This window comes from Stenella coeruleoalba, assembly GCF_951394435.1.
Source record: "Stenella coeruleoalba genome assembly, chromosome: X".
NCBI classification, from domain to species: domain Eukaryota; kingdom Metazoa; phylum Chordata; class Mammalia; order Artiodactyla; family Delphinidae; genus Stenella; species Stenella coeruleoalba.
In genome coordinates this window covers 106396578-106414457 of record NC_137152.1, presented here as the reverse complement: position 1 = coordinate 106414457, position 17880 = coordinate 106396578, and the positions used below count along the sequence as shown (strand labels likewise).

General features: G+C 47.4%; 1 long non-coding RNA gene across 1 annotated transcript in view; it reads right to left on the bottom strand.

Moving 5' to 3' along the window:
* Positions 1 to 4799: 4799 nt before the first annotated feature.
* Positions 4800 to 17880, bottom strand: part of LOC307180054 — a 129218-nt gene continuing 116137 nt past the window's right edge. Inside the window, exons 4-5 of the long non-coding RNA XR_013825656.1 lie at positions 6236 to 6317; positions 4800 to 4928 (exon numbers count right to left, since the gene is read on the bottom strand). This is a non-coding gene — a long non-coding RNA (uncharacterized lncRNA). The remainder of the gene's footprint in view (positions 4929 to 6235; positions 6318 to 17880) is intronic.

Genomic DNA, 17880 nt, shown 5'->3' with positions numbered 1-17880 from the left:
ATAAATCTTACCCGACACAGGAATGTAATTTGAATGCTCAGGGTGGTTTTCCCTTCCTTTGAAGGAGAGGATCTCTCCCTCTCCACCTGCTGAAAATGGGCTGGGTGCTGCCCCTTTATACATTCTAGAGCACCAGAACAGGAGAGGGGGGAAAAGGGAGGGAGCAGCAGTTTGAGGCTGGTCCAATTTGTCCCTGGCGTTCTCTCTCTCTCTCCTCTTGGTTTTTATGCAGCCCCTCCTTCTGGCCCTGGCAGCTCTGCTCCCCTTCCTCACTGCAACATCTTGCAGCCAGATCCCCCACCCTTGTGATAAGAAACTGATACTGGGGTGCATCTTTCTGGTGATGCTTGCTTTCTAATGTGGGATCTTAGGCTGATATGCCAGGGAAAGATCTGAATTGGGGGTAGGTGGGTGTCACCGAAGATGAAAAGAGAAACCCACCCAGGTAGCCAACTGCCTTGAAAGCAACACGGGTTGGCGTTGGGGGCAGCCAGGAGACATGATATGAACCTGAGTGCATAAGGAGCCAATTTAGGCAGAGGACTGGCAGGCTATTGGCTTGAGTTACAGTGATTGCCTTGGTAACATAAATACATAAAGACTGCACGATATATTAGAAAGTAGATGATTGAATATCACTCAGCCTCAGTTTTCTCAACTGCAAAATAGCGGAATAAATGCTCACCACATAGCACAATGGGGAACAGTGTGTGAAATAACACTGGTAAAATACTTAGCACAGGGCCCAGCACAGAGCCCCTTGCCCACTTAACTTCCTTCTGGTGTTGAGAACAGGAAGGAAAAGGGCCTGCCCAAGGTTATACAGCAAGTATCCAAGTCAGGATTGGAACCCAGGTCTCCCAAAGGATGATTTCCACGCCACTTCCTCCTCTAAGAAGCTGCCTGGCTACGCTTTGGGACTTGGAGGGGTAGAAGTGTGGAGGTGGGTTAGGTGCTATGTTTAAGCATATAGACATTCTACCACTTAATCCCAGCCTCAAGGGCTCAGGCTTCCGCCTTATCCTCCTCCAGATCATCACTCAGGTAATACCCCCTTGCCATCTTGGACTAATTCATTGTCACCTTAGTGCCACCTCTGCTGCCCAACTCTGAGATAGTGACTCACCCTCTAGCTGGCCAGGGCCTCTGCCCTCCAGGAAAGAGGCTCTCTTCTTAATTGACTGCAGAAGCCTCAGCCACAGTGAGACAACCCCCTTCCAGGGAAGCTTAGGGCTGGAGGGCTTCGAGGAGGAATGGAATAGCCCCCTATTCAAAAGCCACTGCCCTCCATCCCCACAGTGCCTGCGGTGCTGCTATTGGAATCCTTTCTCTCAATTCCTTATGATAACTCCTTATGTGCCCTTAAGTCTCAGTGTTTCCAAGGGATTTCACCCAGGGCATCACTTTGCTGCATGTATACAGCCTGTGCTGTATCTGGCACTGTGCTAGGCACTGGCAAAGCATAAGGTAAGAGAAGATGTCCCTGGCATCCAATGAGTGTTCATTACAATGAAAAATAACTCAGCAACCTGGAAATGGGGAGAAGAATTCGGGGTGGGGGTAGGAATGATTTAGGAAGTCCCTGTGAGAGGTGAGGTGATGGGCAGAGTGGCCTCACTGCAGCCCCAAGGACTGGGGCTGTGAACTGAAATGTCTTGTGGCTAGTGAGTGGCATCACTAAAATCACTGGTGCAGGCATTTCCCTTAAATACAGCACATTGCTTAAGAAATTGAGCGCTAATTGAACCTCTGTCCATCTTCTGGCTTAGAGGCATTACCTGGTGGCCATATCTCTGGCCTCTGATCCCCCTCTTCCCCAAACTCCCAAATCTTTATCCTTGGTGAGGGTTAGGGAGAGGGAATGGAAGGGAATGTACATCCTTTGGATTTTAACTGGAATTAGCACTTTACATATATTTCCTCCTTTAAATTTCACACCCACCCCGCAACCTAAGACAGTGACCTGACAAGGTAGTCAGCTGCGAAGTGGTAGAGCTGGGATTCGAACCTGTACCGACTCCGAAGCTTGTGCACTTTGCACCGCAAGGCGCTTTACACAATGCGCCGCCTCAGGCGGAAGTCCTCTTCCTCCTCCTCTCCTTCACCCGCTGTCCATCTCTACAGAAAGGGGGCAGGCGGAGGACAGGAGCCAGATGTTCATCTGACCGCAGAGTATTCTAGAGTGACCCCTGTAGCCCGCCACAGAGGAAGGGGACCTCAGACTGTCCCGCGGGGGCTATGCCGCCAGACGTGCAAAGCACCCTAAGCGACACTACCGCCCCCTGCCGCCGGTGGCTCCCTGGCCAAGGCGGCTGTTCTCCAGGGGCTTGTGTGCTAGAAAAAGCTCACCGACTGCCCCAGAGCTGTCGCGGGCTGGTGCTGGGCTGCAGATAGCCCTGCAAGATTTGTTGACAAAAGCGGGAAGAAGGAACATTTATAACGCCCTACTATGTGTCCAGCGCGGTGTCGGTGATTTCTGATAGCCTTTGCCTTTTATGTAAAAATTAGTTGCTTTGCAAAATAGTGCGCTCTCTATTAGGAGACGTCTTCAAACTAGATTAGAACAGGTTTCGCAAAAAGCTTTTCTGCATATCTAAACTCCTTACTTCTTGAAACCAGTAAAGCTTTCCACCCCTAACAGTTGTTCACTCTCTCGGGTAGGAGAGGAAGAAGCACCCCACCCCCTCCACCACCTCCCCCCGCGGTGGGGAGCAGAGGTCAAAGCTGCGAAGGGGTCTGAGAGGGAGGCTGCTGGGGGGAGGAGCCTCCGGCAGGGTCCCGGCTGGAGCTCACGTGCCCTCCGCCCGCCGGCGGATTCCCCAGCCCTTCCAGTTTTCCCTGGTTCTGACTGGTTCCCGTCTGGACCCAACTCACTCACTCCCTTTGCTCGGGAATGGGGAACAGGCGGGTTAATGGGAACAACACCCCAGGTCAAAGGGAAAAGAGCGTCTCTGCTCGCAGCGCCTCGCCCGCCCATCCCCCCTCCTTTCTTCCCCCTCCTCCCATCCTCGCCCCCTTCTCTTCCGCCCTGAGGGAAGGAGGGGGCGGGCTGTATGTGTATGTATGTATGCATGTACGCGTGTGTGCGCGCGCGCAAGTGCGGTTCGCCTGTGAGTTACGTGTGTGGCTGGGTGTGGGTGTGTGTGTGCGTGTTGCATGTTTTAGTCCGAGTGCTGGGTGTGAAGTGTATTTGGTTTGCGCTCGGACGTGGAGCGTGTGTTTGTGCGGTGTTTGTGTGTGCACGTTTGTAGGTTGTATGTTTCTGCCCGATGACAGTGTGACTCTGTGGGTGCGGTCTGGATATGGGTGTGTTCGATGTATGTTTCTGCCGGGGTTTGTGGTCGTGCTGTAGTGTGCATGTGTATGCAGTGTGTGTATGTGTGTGTGCCCGTTGAAGCTTGCGTGTATATATTTGTTTGGTGTGTGTTTACCCTTAGCTGTGCTGTGTCAATGTGGGGTTACGGGTGGTGTTTGTTGTGGTGTGTACTGTGTGTGTTTGTGAGCAAGGTGTCTTTATATGTGAGCTTACTTAAGGCGTGTGTGCTCAAAGGTTTGTGTGTGTGAGGGTGCAATGTCCGTGTGTGTTTGGGTGTGATGTGTTCATGTGTGTGGTGGGGACGCATGCAGCCAATGTATGTGCTAGGATGGAGGGCTGAAGACCGTGTGTCTCTTGGAGGGGGGTCGCGGCGTGAGTTTACGGGTGTGGTGTGTGAGAGAGCACGGGGTTGTCTAAAGAACCCAAGTGGCTGTGTGCTTGGTAGTTTTTTTTAAAATTGGGGGTGGAGGGGGGCTTTGCACCAGGACTGGGACGAGGAAGGAGATAGGGGCCCGCGACCTGGGCACAGTCTCCCCTTGGCCTGATCTGCCGGGTCTGGGTCCGCCGACCCCCCGCTGTGCGCACCAGGCCCGCTGGGGGCTGGGTGTGAGCTTACCTGACTGCTTAGAGGAAAGAAGAGGAGGGCGTCGCACGTGATTGGCCAGGTAGGGCGCCTAAGGCGCGGTTCAGGGGCTGGTGGGAATAAACTGGAAAGATTCTTGGTCACTGATTCCCCCCCTCCCCCAGGAGATCCCAGTTCGTGCCCAGCAAAGCCCAACTATTAGCTCAAGGCTTGGCTGTTTCACACCTCTTTGGCTTTGTGTGGGCAGATACACTTGCCTGGAATCCCTTTCCCCCTGGGCCTCGTGACAAACTCCTACTTATTTTTTTAAGACCTAACTCAGGAGTCACAAAACTTTCTCTGCTTTTCTGTACCCCTCCCTCCCAGTTGAGGGCTCCCTCCTTTGAGCCATCATAGTTACCCTCTTCATACTTCTCATGACACGAACATACATAACTGCGATTATTTGTCTCTCCTTTTAAACTCTGGGCTCCTGTAGAGAATGCCTGGTATATAGTAAGAATAATAATAGTGATCATGATAATAATGTTACCATTTATTAAGCACTTATTGTATACCAGGCATGGTGCTAGTGCTGTTACATGCATTATCTCCTTGAGTCTTCACAATGACCTAATGAGGTAATTAGAGCTATGACTTATCAATATTTTGCACATCACAAATCGAACTCAGAGGAGTTAAGTAACTTCTCCAGGGTCACACAGCCAGTGGGAGGCAGAGCTGGTATTTGAATCCAGGTTTGCCAAGCTCCCTAAACCTTTCTCCTGTTCCAGGCAGCCTCACCAAGAGTCCCTCATTTCTGCTAGGCATTGAAGTCTCTATCAAACAGTATCACTTCCCAACAAATCTTTCTTTGGAGTTTACTGACAGCGCCAAGAGTGCTCAGCATAATTACTTTCTTTGTCTCTCAGACAGCTGATACCTTCTCCACCTAATTACCTGCTTTGTTGACACCTCAAAATCTTTAATTACTCTAGGCTCATAAGCACCTCACCACCTCCAGTTCTGGGAGCTCTCCTTAGGCTGGTGCTGAAAGAAAGAGCAGAGAATGAGCATTTTCTAGCCATAGGGTCAGGGGAATTGGGTGTGGATGGGGATGGGGGTGAGGGGTCAGGATGGAGTAAGGGAATGATTTCACAGCTCCCCTGGACCTATTTTTACGGCATTACCACCAGAAGTTGGTATGTAGTAAATTTCAAGCAGACCCGTCATCTCCATATGAAACTGCATATAGAAAAACAAGCAGAGCCCCCTCAAAAGATTCCTGAATGGGTCCCATTTTGTATTATTCATGTTTGGAGGGGAGAACTGTGCTTACCTAATGGGTTCATGCTGCTCTAATGCCTTCCAAGCAGCCTCATCTGAGAATTTCAAATTAAAACAATACATCGCATTTTGGGGGAACACATTTATGGGGGGGTGGCTCTGTCACAGCTAAAGGGCCGCTGGAAGAACAGACTTCCAGCTCAGCCCCCAGGGAACCAGCCTAGACTGCCGCAAAGAGGTCAGGGAGTGGATAGAGAGAGACAATTCGACAGTGGTGAGTCACTTCGCCACTTTTCAGGGGGGAAAGCAGAAAGCGAGGAGCACGATTTAAATTGCTACTGTTATTATTGTGCCCTTTCAACTGGCACAAATGAGCCTGGCGTGCAGACGAGAAGCAGCTGTAACATCAGTAAAGCTTCACCCCCAGCTGGGCCTGGGTCAGCACCTCATCCTGGGTGGGCAGGAAAAGCATTGCCTAAATTACTACATAGCCAGAAAGTCTTTTTTTTTTTAAGTGCAGGGTGGGGGTTGCTAGAGAGGCTAGTGTAAGTCACACAGGGCACAGAGTAGCTGAAGCCCCTTGGTAAATCTGTACCAGAAGTTCATGCAAACTTTGGTGTCTCCCAGCATCTGGTCTCAGGCACTTGGCTTTCCTGCTGCTTTGCGGGCCAGTCTGACACCTCCTCACTCTCCTCTGAATATACCAGCTCCACTTCCGCTTCCTCACAGTCGATCCTGTGAGGCCTCTGCCTCCCACCCCTACACACATACACTCAACCATTGGACCACCTATCTAAATTCCTTTGTGTAAGTCCCACCTGAATTCATGAAGACTGTCTGGTTCGCTCCAGTCCAGTACTCTTACCTGTGAAATGGGGAACAAACTTCAACTTCGAAGAAGCTAAAAAGCTCCAAGATGCTTTAATAACCCCCATTACAGGCAAGGAACCAAAATGTGAATTTTATTGAAGAGGGAGACCTTGGTTTTCACAAGAAAAATGTGGATAAAACCCTTTAAAGATGAGGACCTTCAGACAGCTTTGAGTTTGTATCCCAGCTCCATCACTTACTTGCTATGTGATCTTGGGAAGGTTACTTCATCTCTCAGAACCTCAGTTTTCTCATCTGTAGATTGGAGCTGTTAACACCTGCCTTAGACATGTTCAGATGACAAGGAGGTAAAATATGGAAAGTGTCAGCCAAATGTCTAACATGTCTAATAAATGTTCAAGAAAAGGCTAATTCCCTCTCTTGCTTTACTCACGCCCTGCCCATATAGCCCAGAGTGTCTCAACCGGGGTGTTCAGGTACTGAAGCTGACTGACTAAGCCAATTTTCCTCATTACTATTGTGTCTGACACTCTTGAAATAGCCCCTCTTCTTTTAGGGTGATGTTTTTATCAGCCTAATGCAGCCCGGAAGAACTGGATCCTAAGTCCAATTCTCACTCTGCAGTTTCTCCTGGCAGTGTTAATGAAACCAACGTTTCAGACGTAATGCTCCATACAGGAAAGTTTCAAACTACCTGCTCAGCATCTAGACTTCCTCCCACCCCAACTATGGACTGAGCTCCCCAACCCTCACTTCACACCCAGTCCAGACCCTGTCTCTTAAATGTGTGCCGTAGTACCCAAGAGAAAGACAGCGTAAATATTCCTTGGCTAAACTGCCCCCACGACTTCTGTTTTGTTTTCTTGTTTTTGTTTTTGTTTTCTACCTTTAACCTAGAAATTAGGAGGGGCTCCCAAGGCCACCCTTCTTCTAGCAGCCACCAAGGTTGGGGGGTAGATGGGGGGAGCGATGATGTTTCTCTGAGATATATTTTGCAGCACCTAAAATACTGTTCCAATTAGTTGTTATTTACCTGTTCGCAGTTAAAGGAAAATAAAATCTACCCTTTGGTAAAGTAAGAGAAGACCCCAATCTGTGCCCTTTCCTCCCTGATGCTATTGCCTCCCTCTAGAGACAAAAATAAGTCACTACAAGCTGGAGCTGCATTTGGGCAGAGAGTGGCGGGCGAAGGTTAAGAAGTTGAGGGTAGGGGGTGGATATAATCTCAGGGAGGGATAAAGAGGCTACAGAGGAGAGAAGTATTGAGAGTCATGGCAGAAAAAGCTCTGAGAGGCCGGGCCTCAGGTGCTCCCAGTCTCTGGAGGACGCCTTCAATTCCTCCCTCTCCTTTACCTCTCTTATTCATCCTGCATGCTACTCCTCACTGACCCTAGACTCCACCATGCAAGATAATCTATTAGTGAGTCCCTCTGAGGATTTAGGAATTTAAAATTTTCTCTAGTTCCTACCCCGGTCGGCTTCTGAGGAGGTCCCGCAGCCCCTGCTTAGTGGAGGAAAGTGGGAGGGGTAACAATTAAGGGTCAGCCAAACTATACAGAGAATTGTTGGAACAGGGGTTCAAGATAGGCCCCAGCCATTTAATAAGCATCCCTGAGTGCAGGGACCTACCAGTTGCTGGGTAGCAGGTGCCTATCCCGAGGAAGCCGCGTGGCTTCTCGAGAAGTGTATCTGAGACGTGACAGTGGCTGCCAAGGCTCATCAAACATGCCATCTACCTACTTGTGCTGATACATGTGAGAACAAATGATACTGCCAGAAGGAAACAGAAATCGTTTCCTAGTGACGCAGAGCCCCAGCAATAAGGACACAGGTGGTGTTTGCATTGCATCTTTCAATTGAAATGTGCACCTTTTCATAGAAAGGAATCTATAAGTAGTCAAGCAGATCAAAGACCAGAATTTGAACTCTGGGCAAGGGAACGTCAGCAACATTGTACTGACCACCTAGTAAATGTCTGCTCTATATCAGCATAGTGCTAGAAGCTTTGTATGTGTTATTTCTTTTAATCTCACTTAAGCTTTGAAATCAGACCAAAAGGGGTTGTAATCCTTGCTCAGCTACTGTGTGGCCGTGAGCAAGTTACTGAACCTCTCTGAGTTTTTGTCTTTTCAATGAAGATAATACTTACCTCAAAGAGTTGTTATGAAAGTTAAATGAGATCATTTGTGTAAGATGACTGGTACACAGTAAATATTTGAAGAAGGACTAAAACACATCTTTTGATACGTGAACCATAGAGGGCACTTAATATAATGATATCTCTAATAACAATAATATAACTATTAGTAAATAGTTATTAAAATCATAACGATTATAATTTATAACCTGGAAATATAGATATTATTATATTATTTTAAAAGAGGCTAAGAAACTTGCTTATTGCAAAACTATAAAAGCAGTTTCAATCCAGTTCTACCTTTTCCCACCCAGTGTTAGAGGACATTTCATGATCACTGGGAGGATCACATTTGGCTGACCTGATTTAGTCATTACACTTAAACTAAAATTTGAAGAAAAAAATCCCTTAGATTAAACTATGTATAGTGGGATTTTAGATCATTGTAATTATTGTATGGTCTATTTGTATACTATAGGCCTTCAGTTAGCCTTTTAAACACCTCTTTAAATTATAAGAGTAATTTAAGAACAAACTTAATAGAGATTTTGGGAAACAGAGAAGAAAATAACTATTATCCCACCAACCTAAAAGGATCTCTTAGTTTACCTCGTTGCTGAATTTTCTTCCAGTCTTTTAAAAATGCATATTTGACACATAAATCATACCATTTTCCATGTCGCTACGTATTCTTCATGAACAGCATTTTTATGGATGTAGACTAGTCTAACAAGTGGATATGTCATATAGTTTATTTAACCATTCCACTACAGTTGGACATTTAGGTTGTCTTGGCTGATAAGTGTGGAAAAGGGAATGAAACTGCTTTTCCTGTTGCCATCGTCACCCTCAGGGACCTGGTATCCTGCTCTATCAATGCCCAATATGCTTCCTGTCATTTGATATTTAAGCTTGATGAATGTCAGCTCTACTGCTGGAGCCTGAGGTACACTTGCAAGAGTATTGTTTTCTACCAGTTTTCGTCACACAGATTCTGCATTCTATCCTTATGGTGGGTAAAGCGTGGCCTAACCTAGGAACCTAAGCTCTATAGAGTGTCACATTATTTTCCTATGGAGAGATGCCTTTTGAAGTGGAAACAAGTGATTTTCAAAGGAACTTTGGGAAGTCCTGCCATTAGTGGATGAGGGTGCTCGTCTGATGCCATGACCAGGGAAGTGGGGTGTCTCATTGGCAAACTCGCCCCAGCTCTGGGAAATAATCCTGTGGAGCTCAACCAGGCCTGGCCTCAGCGAATCGATTGGGTCCCATCCCCAAGAAAAGATCAAATTTGTATGTAAAGTGGGCCCTAGGGTCCCTTCAGCTTTAGAGTTTTGGCTGCTTTACAGAAGTCCAATTGTCTGAGGCTAAATCCAATGCCAGGAGTGAACTGGGAAGAGAATTTCAAGTGGGTCAGTCGTGCTGTCCCTCTCCCTAGGAAAGAAGACCTTTCTGGGTCCCCCTTCTTCCCAGATCTCAATGATGCCTCTCCAAAATGTCTTCATATGGTCGTCGATTGCCCATTGCGACCCTCAAAAGATTGTTCTGATGTACCAACAATCTCCTTAGCAAGAGGTGGGTGGGTGGGTGAAGGAACATTTAGAATACTTCCCCCACTCTTCCCAATCATCTACCAGCTACTCCCTCCCTCTGACTCCTGAGGATTTCTGGAAGGCATTTGAAGGGAGGCACCAAGGGCAATTGTAGCCCTACAGAATATCAATAGTTATGCACAAAGTTACCTTTCATATTGCACAGCATTTCTTGGTGGGGCGGGGGGAGGGTTGCAGTGAATGAGTTCTTACCTGGTCAAAAACTGTACCCAAAGACTAATTACTTATGTCAAAGTGATGTTGTGTGACTTAAGTGAGATCATACGTGTAAAGGGCTGAGACTAGGGCCCAGCATCTGGGAACTACTTCACATATATTAGCTGCTGTGTACAAGTAATAGAGCTGGGGTAGGCAGTGGTGTACCACTGGCATATGTAGGGGGACAGGTCTCATCAGACTGGAAATGCAGTAGTAAATGTAAAGTCTTGCACTTGGATTCAAACAACAAAATACAGAATGGAGACTCTGAAAAGAACTTGAGTTTACTTTTTAAAAAATGAGTAGTTTCAGGTGAAGAAAGTACTTCCAATATAAATTAGCTATTTGTGTGTGAACTACGCAGCATGTACAAAGGATTTGTGTGTAGTGCGTGCATGTGTGATGTGGTTATGTTGCATTGTGTGTGAAAAGTACGTGATGCATGTGAAGTATGTGTCTGTGCGTTGGTGACTTTGTATGTGGGCATGTGCGGGTGTGGGAATGTGTATGTATGTGTGTATTTGTGGCTATGTGTCTGTGTACCATGAGTGTGAACGTGGGCTTCCAAAAGAGGGAAAGTCAGCCATCCAGGACTATATTTACAGGGACACAGCTGGAAATCCTCTTTTGGCCAGGTCATTGGGCATTCACAACTTGGAGCATGCTCAAAGAAGAGCAGCTAGGTGCGGGTAGGAGCCTTGTAGCCATATCACATGTTAAACAGATGAAGGAACTGGGGAGGTTTGGCCTGGATAAAAACAGGGGTGAGTGGGGGTGGGGGAATGGAGAGGGCTGGCGCTGTTCTCTTGGAAGGATCATAAAGGTCAGTGCCAGAGCCAGAAAAACAGAGATTTGGGTTCAGTTTAGGGAAAAGCCTCCTAATTCTAATAGAAATGACTGTTTTTAGATGGGGATGGGCTTCCTTGTGTGATACTGACCCCTCCCCAGTGGGGTTATTCATAAAGGAGACTTCATATCCTTGATCTCATTGGAGTCACACGACAGCCTTGCAGGCCAGGCAGGGATGGAATGGTTTACCCTACCCCCTTTACAAGGGTAGGGTGTTTGAGCTGTAAGGCCTTAAAAGGCATCTTAGAAAACACCCTTAATTTTTTTCGATTCACCGGGATCACATAAACTTGAAAAAATATACAGAACAAAACAACTCTCTGTGTGTATGCAGATCTTTTGCTTTCTCAGAGAACTTGCAGCCTGCCAGAGACAGCTCTTGAATTTGCTAAGCATGCTGCAGTCCCTTAGTAGTGGGTCAGACTCCTGGGATGGTTCTCAGGGTGCTGGGGCTGGCAAGGACTAAACATGGGTTTCTGCAGAATTAAGTTGCTGAGGCCCCTCCTCTCCCTGCCTCTTCTCCCCCGCCTGTGAGGGGGCAGAGGAAAGAGGAGACAACCCCAGGTTTGGTCTATGGCTGGCGACCAATGACGCAGTCTCACCAATATAGATTTTGGAGGTGGAGACTATGGAAAAACAGGTGGCAGTGGGGGCAGGTGGCAGCCTCGAGGGGGTGGGGCCTACCAAGGGGGAGTGAAGGACAGTGTGGGTGGGGGTCCTGGGAAATCTCAAACAGAAAAGATAAGTCTCCTGAAACTTTAAGGAGGAAAAATAAATAATCAGTTTCCAAAACGTACTTTATAGAAGCACTTCCAAGAAGGGGGTGAAATGCCACCCACGTATCACAGTGGTGCTGTGATCCTTCACACACCTATGTCCTCAACTCCGCAAGGATAGGGAAAACAGCATTGATATCAAAGTACCCAAGGGAAGACCCAGACTAAAGACCCCAGGCCTCTGCCATTGGGAGCTTTGGGGCAGTGGGCAATTGGCAGGGCCTCAGCAGAGCCAGATCTGCTGCCAACTCCTTGTATGACCTTGGGCAGGCCTTTGCCATCTCTGGCCTTCAATGTCACCATCTCTTAAATAAAGGGGTTGAATTCGATGACTCTGAGGGACCCATGTCGATATTCGGTAGTTGAGATTGGGACAAGATTGGACAAGCTTCAAGGCAAAAGGATCCCCCCACCTCCATCTTCAGGGTTCGCGGGCCCTAGCTGCCCGGCCAGGGACGTTCATCCTTGGGCCTTTAGGGCCCTTGGGTTTCAGGACTGTGCTCCTACGCGTCTGGCCCCGACTCTCTAGCTGTCCCCAAGGACGGCTGAGCCAGCGACTCCGCCCCCGCGCTCGACCCGCATCCCGCCGAGCCATTAGCGCGATTGCTCGCTGTTCCCGGCAAAGCCGGTGATTTATGCGGGGCCTCGACGGGGCAGTCCTTAAGCCAGGAACAATTAGCTAAAAGCCAGCGGGAAGGGAGGCGAAGGGACGGCGAGCCAAGCCCCAGGGCGCCTGGCCGGGGCTGCAGCCGCCTGCAGCCTCAGCGAAGGACCCCAGCCCCCGGACTCGGTGGGCCCCACTCACCACGGCGGGGGCGGGGCTCGAAGGCCGAGGCGAAAAGGCAGTCCAGCATCCACGCCATGGCCAGCGCTCGGCGCCGCAGCCTCGCAGCCGGCTTCCGCGCTGGCCCCCGCGCCAGCTACCCTAAGTAGCCCCCGGTGACCACGCCCTGAGCCGCACCCTGCACCCAGCTAAGAGTGTTTCGGTCACCGGACACCTCGGGCTTGTCACGAAGGGGGCAGGGCCTCAGGGGAGCCCCCCCCTCCCGCCGGAGAAGAGGCCGCTGGTCCTGCAGCCCCTTTCCCCCACGCGAAGGGAGGCCGAGATACAGCTCCTGCCCCGGGAAGCCCTGACTCTGAGGGCGGGACCGTGCCCCTATCCCCGGGGAGCCCAGAGTCTGAGGGGAGACGCCATCTCTGCCCTGGTGAGCCCCGAATCTGAGAGGGAAGGGAGGCCCCTGCCCCCAGGAGCCCTACTCTGGCACGTAAAAGCAAGCCTGTCCCCTAGAAGCTGGTATTTGAGGGCGAGATAGTGCACCTGCCCCTGGGAGCCTCAGATCTGAGGGTGAGATTGTATTCCAGCCCTGAAACCCCCACGTTTAGCGGACACATCATCTCAGCCTTCAGGAGGCCCAATCTAGGCGGGAAGTGGTGTCTGCCTTAGGAGCTCTGAACCGGAAGGGGAGGCACTTTCTCAGCCCTTGGGGACCCCCTGTCTTAGGGGAGGCATCACCTCAGCTGTGAGTAGCTCCAGATGTGATGTCTTATGTCACAGCTCTGTTCTCGAGGATCAAAAATGTGAGTAGGAGAAAAGAGTTTTGCTCCCCAAGGGGCCCCAAAGTTGAAAGTAATTTTAATGTTCCTGCCCTGCAGATCCTTTGGGGAAGAGGGAGATGCTGTCCTGCCTGGGAACTTTTGTTTTGAGGGGGTTGATCCCTAACTGAGATAAAAGAACACGGTGTCAAATGTGTATAAATATGGGGTGCACCCCAGTTGCCACTGACTTACGGATTCCACCGCCTATGCTTTTGCTCAGGCATAGGAGGGGCACCAACCTTTATTTTTAGAAAGAATTTGATATTTGATATTTCAATGTGGGGGGTGGTACTGTGTTGGAGGCACATACCATTATAGGTTCAGTGTTTGGGGGATCTGGTGGTAGTAAACAAGTCCTACCTCCAAATCCTGCAGTAGAAGCAGCCACCAGAGATGGACCATATTGAGCAAGAAGGGCTTCTAATCGAAATTTCCTTTTCTATTCAAGTTCAGGGCCCCAAATTAATTTCTCCCCCAGTTCTCCATTGGCAGTTGTACAAACATGACTCTGTGCCTTGTTTTTCTCCGCTGGGAAAATGGGACTCTGTCGGTCAAAACGCTAGTGAGGAGGTAGAGAGTAATATGCAAAATCCTCTTCCAACAGCTCGATTGCAGGCTTGAGGAGTGGAAGCTGCAATCACAAGTCCTTTGAGGAGAGCAGTTATTACATTTGCTTTGCTAACCACTGATATTAGCATTAATGCAGCAAAAGGGGTGCGTAAAATGAAAAAATCGCCCGTACTTCACCATACAATTCTTAGCAAAGCAGAGCTGTAGTTAGAGTTTAAAGGGCTTCCATTCATTTTCCTTCCTTTCTGGGAAACATGGTACTTCTCTGCCTTTACACCAATTTCTAAATCATTTCCAATTTTCTCTGTTTTCTAAAAGCAATCAGAGTCAACAAACATTCACCAGACCTACTCTTTTACCAATTTCTGCTGTACAAATACCCAGTCATCCAGGCCAAACAAGTCTGACATCTAGAAATGTCCAGTTTCTGGCTCTGGATATTGAAATCTCGGCCTTACCTCTTCCCATGAGCGTATACACCACCAGCTTTTGTAATGGTCTCAATGGGTTTCTTTCTTTTCCAGCTGAATGAGATTTTTTCGGGGGGCTCCCTCATGGCATAAAGGCTGCCTGCCCAGTCCAATCCAATGGCCCTCAGTAACTGAAGTTTCTCTGCTTCCAAAATAGCTCTACCTAAAGTACAAACTCATGACCACTATCCCTCTTGGTCACTTTTTTTTCTGCAGGAGGTGTGATGTAGTAAAGGAACAAAGCTAAGGATGCTCACAGACCTAGATTGGAAGCCCAACTGTGCTACATACTAGCTATGTAATCTTAGGAAGATTATTTAAACTCTCTGAGGCTTAGTTTTCCTTATCTGTAAAATGGGGATATTAACAGTTGTGAACAAGCACCTGGCAAACCAAAGCCTACTCATTTCGAAAAAAGAAAAAGGGAAATATAGAGTTCAGAATTCTCAAAAAATTTTATTTAGCAGTCAAGTTAGCAGTTCTCCCCAACTCCTTTTTCTTTGACCTACCTCCTCTGCCACTTAATTACTTAGTGTTGTTTCCTTTGAAAATATTTACCCTTAACTAATGTCACATAATAGGGGAATGCATTTATCCATCAATCCATCCATTCAACAAATATTTATGAAATGTCCTCTGTGTGCAAGATATTGAGCTATGTATATAACGTTGATTCACTCAATGAATTATTTTTAAATGTATAAATTGGAAGCCTATATGATAATCTGAAAAAAACATTTATGATCATTTTAAGTGAAAAATAATCAAAATGCAAAATGTGTGCACACTATTATATAAACAGTTCAAATAAATAATAAACTTATACATAGAACAAAAGTGTTAACATGAAACACACCAGAATCTTAGTAGTGATTGTTTAAGCAATGCAATTATGGGCAATTTTAAACTGTTTTATTATTTTCATATTTTAGTATTTTCCAACTTTTCTATATGTCTTTTTCTGGAGTTAGAAAATGCTACTTATAGGAGAAAAACTATAACCTTGTCCACAGAATAAAGGATGAGGTTAGGTAAGGGAAAGACTGGGGCCTTTATGCTGGGATTGTTCTCTTGGTACAGGACACTGGGCCTGGCTTTGGTGACCCAGAAAAAGCTAAAAGTTGGTCTGTGAGTAAAATGCAGAACTCCTGTCCTGTGCAGGGCCACATAACCCGTTATGGTATCTCCTTTCCAAGAATTCAGAGGTCCTTAGCACCCCAACTGAGCAACCAAGAACCTGCTAGCCTGGACCTGCAACCCCTCACACCAAGGTGTACAAGGGGCACACTGGGTATATATGCCCTCACCCTAGAGCTTGACAGCTTGCTGCCTCTTAAGGGTGTCTCATTGCAATTCCAGTTAAAAGCCAAGCACACTGCTCCTAACTTAGGTCATTGTTTGCCATGAAGTCTTTAGCAGGAAGAAAACATATTCTAGCTAAGAAGAAGGCACGATGATAAAGTCAAGCTGGGGGCTTGCTGGCTTTGAGAAGAAAGGTTTCAAACCTTCTACCTTTTTTCCTGAAGCTCAAAAGTAGTTGGCACCCAGGCAGACAGTTGCTATTTAAATGGGATTCCAAGCATCAAAGGCCTGTAAACTTTGTCATGGACCAGGATTTTCCAAAGTATGGTTGGACCAGCTGCATCAGAATCACTTGGGATGTGCTGCAATGATGCAAATCCCCTGCTCCCACTCCAGATTCACTGAACAAGAATCTCTGGGCATGGGGGCCAGAAAACAGCATTTTTAACAAGCTCCCCATGGGGGCTCTTATACCCAATAAAGTTAGAGAAACTCTAGTATAGAGGAAAGAAGTCTTTCCCTGAAAACCCTCCACCACTGTCTCTTCCCATTGCACTCCAGCTACAAGGAACACTGGGGCAGCCCTATGGAGAACTTGATCCCTTTAACCCCACTCTACTTCCTTTGGGTGTATGGGTAAATATGTAGCATGAGAAATTGAGCAAACCTCAAAACTTGACTCCTGATAGGGTCTAGTGGCATTCAAAATGAGCATACACCATAAAGGTCATTCATTTGTATTTTCTAAGAATCCTTGTGTATGTCTTTGTAGCATTTTTCAGTCAGGTTATCTCACTTGGATTCCCTGCTTGGGGTCCTTACATGAGGCAAGAGGCAGTGGAAGCACCGTGGAAAGAGTATGGCATTTAAAGCTAAAATATTAGGAGTGAGGCTGGGCATGTTGACTGAATGGATGCAAGTATGTCTGCTTCCCAACCTGAACCCCTGACTCCTCCTCTATGAAATGAGGGTCCCTGTCCGCCTGCCCAACTTCCTCAGCAGGTTGCTATGAAGGTCTCTGCAATTTCAGGGGTGAGATAACAAAGGTAACTACCCCCAGGCCCATGGAAGGAATTGGGAGATTAGCAAGCTTGCCTCCCAACACCCCCTTTTGAGGAGTCCTATCAGAAGGTCCACATGGTGTGTATAGGGTCATATATGTTCTCTAAAGGGGGCTATAAGCCTTAGAACCCCAAGACTTTGCCTCTCTGCTTTTCTGTTTGGGAAGGATTTGTCTAGGCTCATGGTGAACGTATAGCAAAATCATGGGGGACCATTTGGGACCTCTCTGAACCTCAGAAAGACCTTGGTTTCCTCATTTCTCAAGTGGAGTTGTACCAAGAAAACTTGAAGTTCCTTTGCAGCTACTTAGCTTTCCTAGGATACACTGCTTCTGCAGCACTTTATTTTTTTCCCCACAGCTCTATTACTTCCAAGCATTTTCGTATCACCAAAGCCTGACAAGGTCCTGGCACCATCTTTGTGAGGTAGAAATGGGAGAAAATTATTCCCATTTTTTAAGTTAGAAAAGCTGAGGCAAAAGACAGTAAGTGACTAGCCCAAAGTCACCCAGGGGAGGAGAGGTGAGCCAAGACCAGCCTCGAGATCTCTCACCCCCCTGCCCGTTCTTTTCCAGTACCCCACAATAGATCCCAGGAGCTGTCTGTCAGCGTGCTGACACCACTCAGGAAAATGCAAGTTTCATCCTGACACCAGGAAGACAGAGCTACAATTACGCTTTGGTCCCCAAGGAGGCAGAGAAATTGCTTTTAGTTGACAAGTGCATCTCCCACACATATATCCCTCTGGTTGAATGAAAAGATAAAATCAAGTTAAAAATCCCCAATGCTCACTTAATTTTGTAAAGCATTTTGCTCTTTGAGCTAAGGTAGTTAGGATGATAGAATTCTTTACGTCTTAGAAGTCTCGACAGGGTGGGGCAGAATAGTAGGAAATAAGGGGGAGCACAGAAGAAAATGTCAGGAAGAAGAAAAAGTAGAGAGGTAATCTTTTAGTTTTGTGCCGTAATCAGTAAGAGAAAATGGAGTTATCTGAAAAAAGAACTAGAAAGAACTGGGGTGAGTGTTTATGCCTTTGAAAAACTGCAAAAGATGTGAGCCACTGAAATTTCCATTATAAATGAAAATTTTGTGGCTTTCAGTAACAAGAGTTTGGGGGTTGAGCTGGGGGACTATCGACTTCATGTGTTACCAGAGGCATCCAGGACTGGGGCCAGGGAAGTTATTGCTCCTGCTCTTTACTAGCTCTGAAGGTCATCTCTGTAAATCACTTGCCCTTAAATGTTTAAGTGTGGCAGGTCCCCATGTGCTCTCATAGCTGTTTTCACATCTGAGCCTCATACAGCTTGGGAGA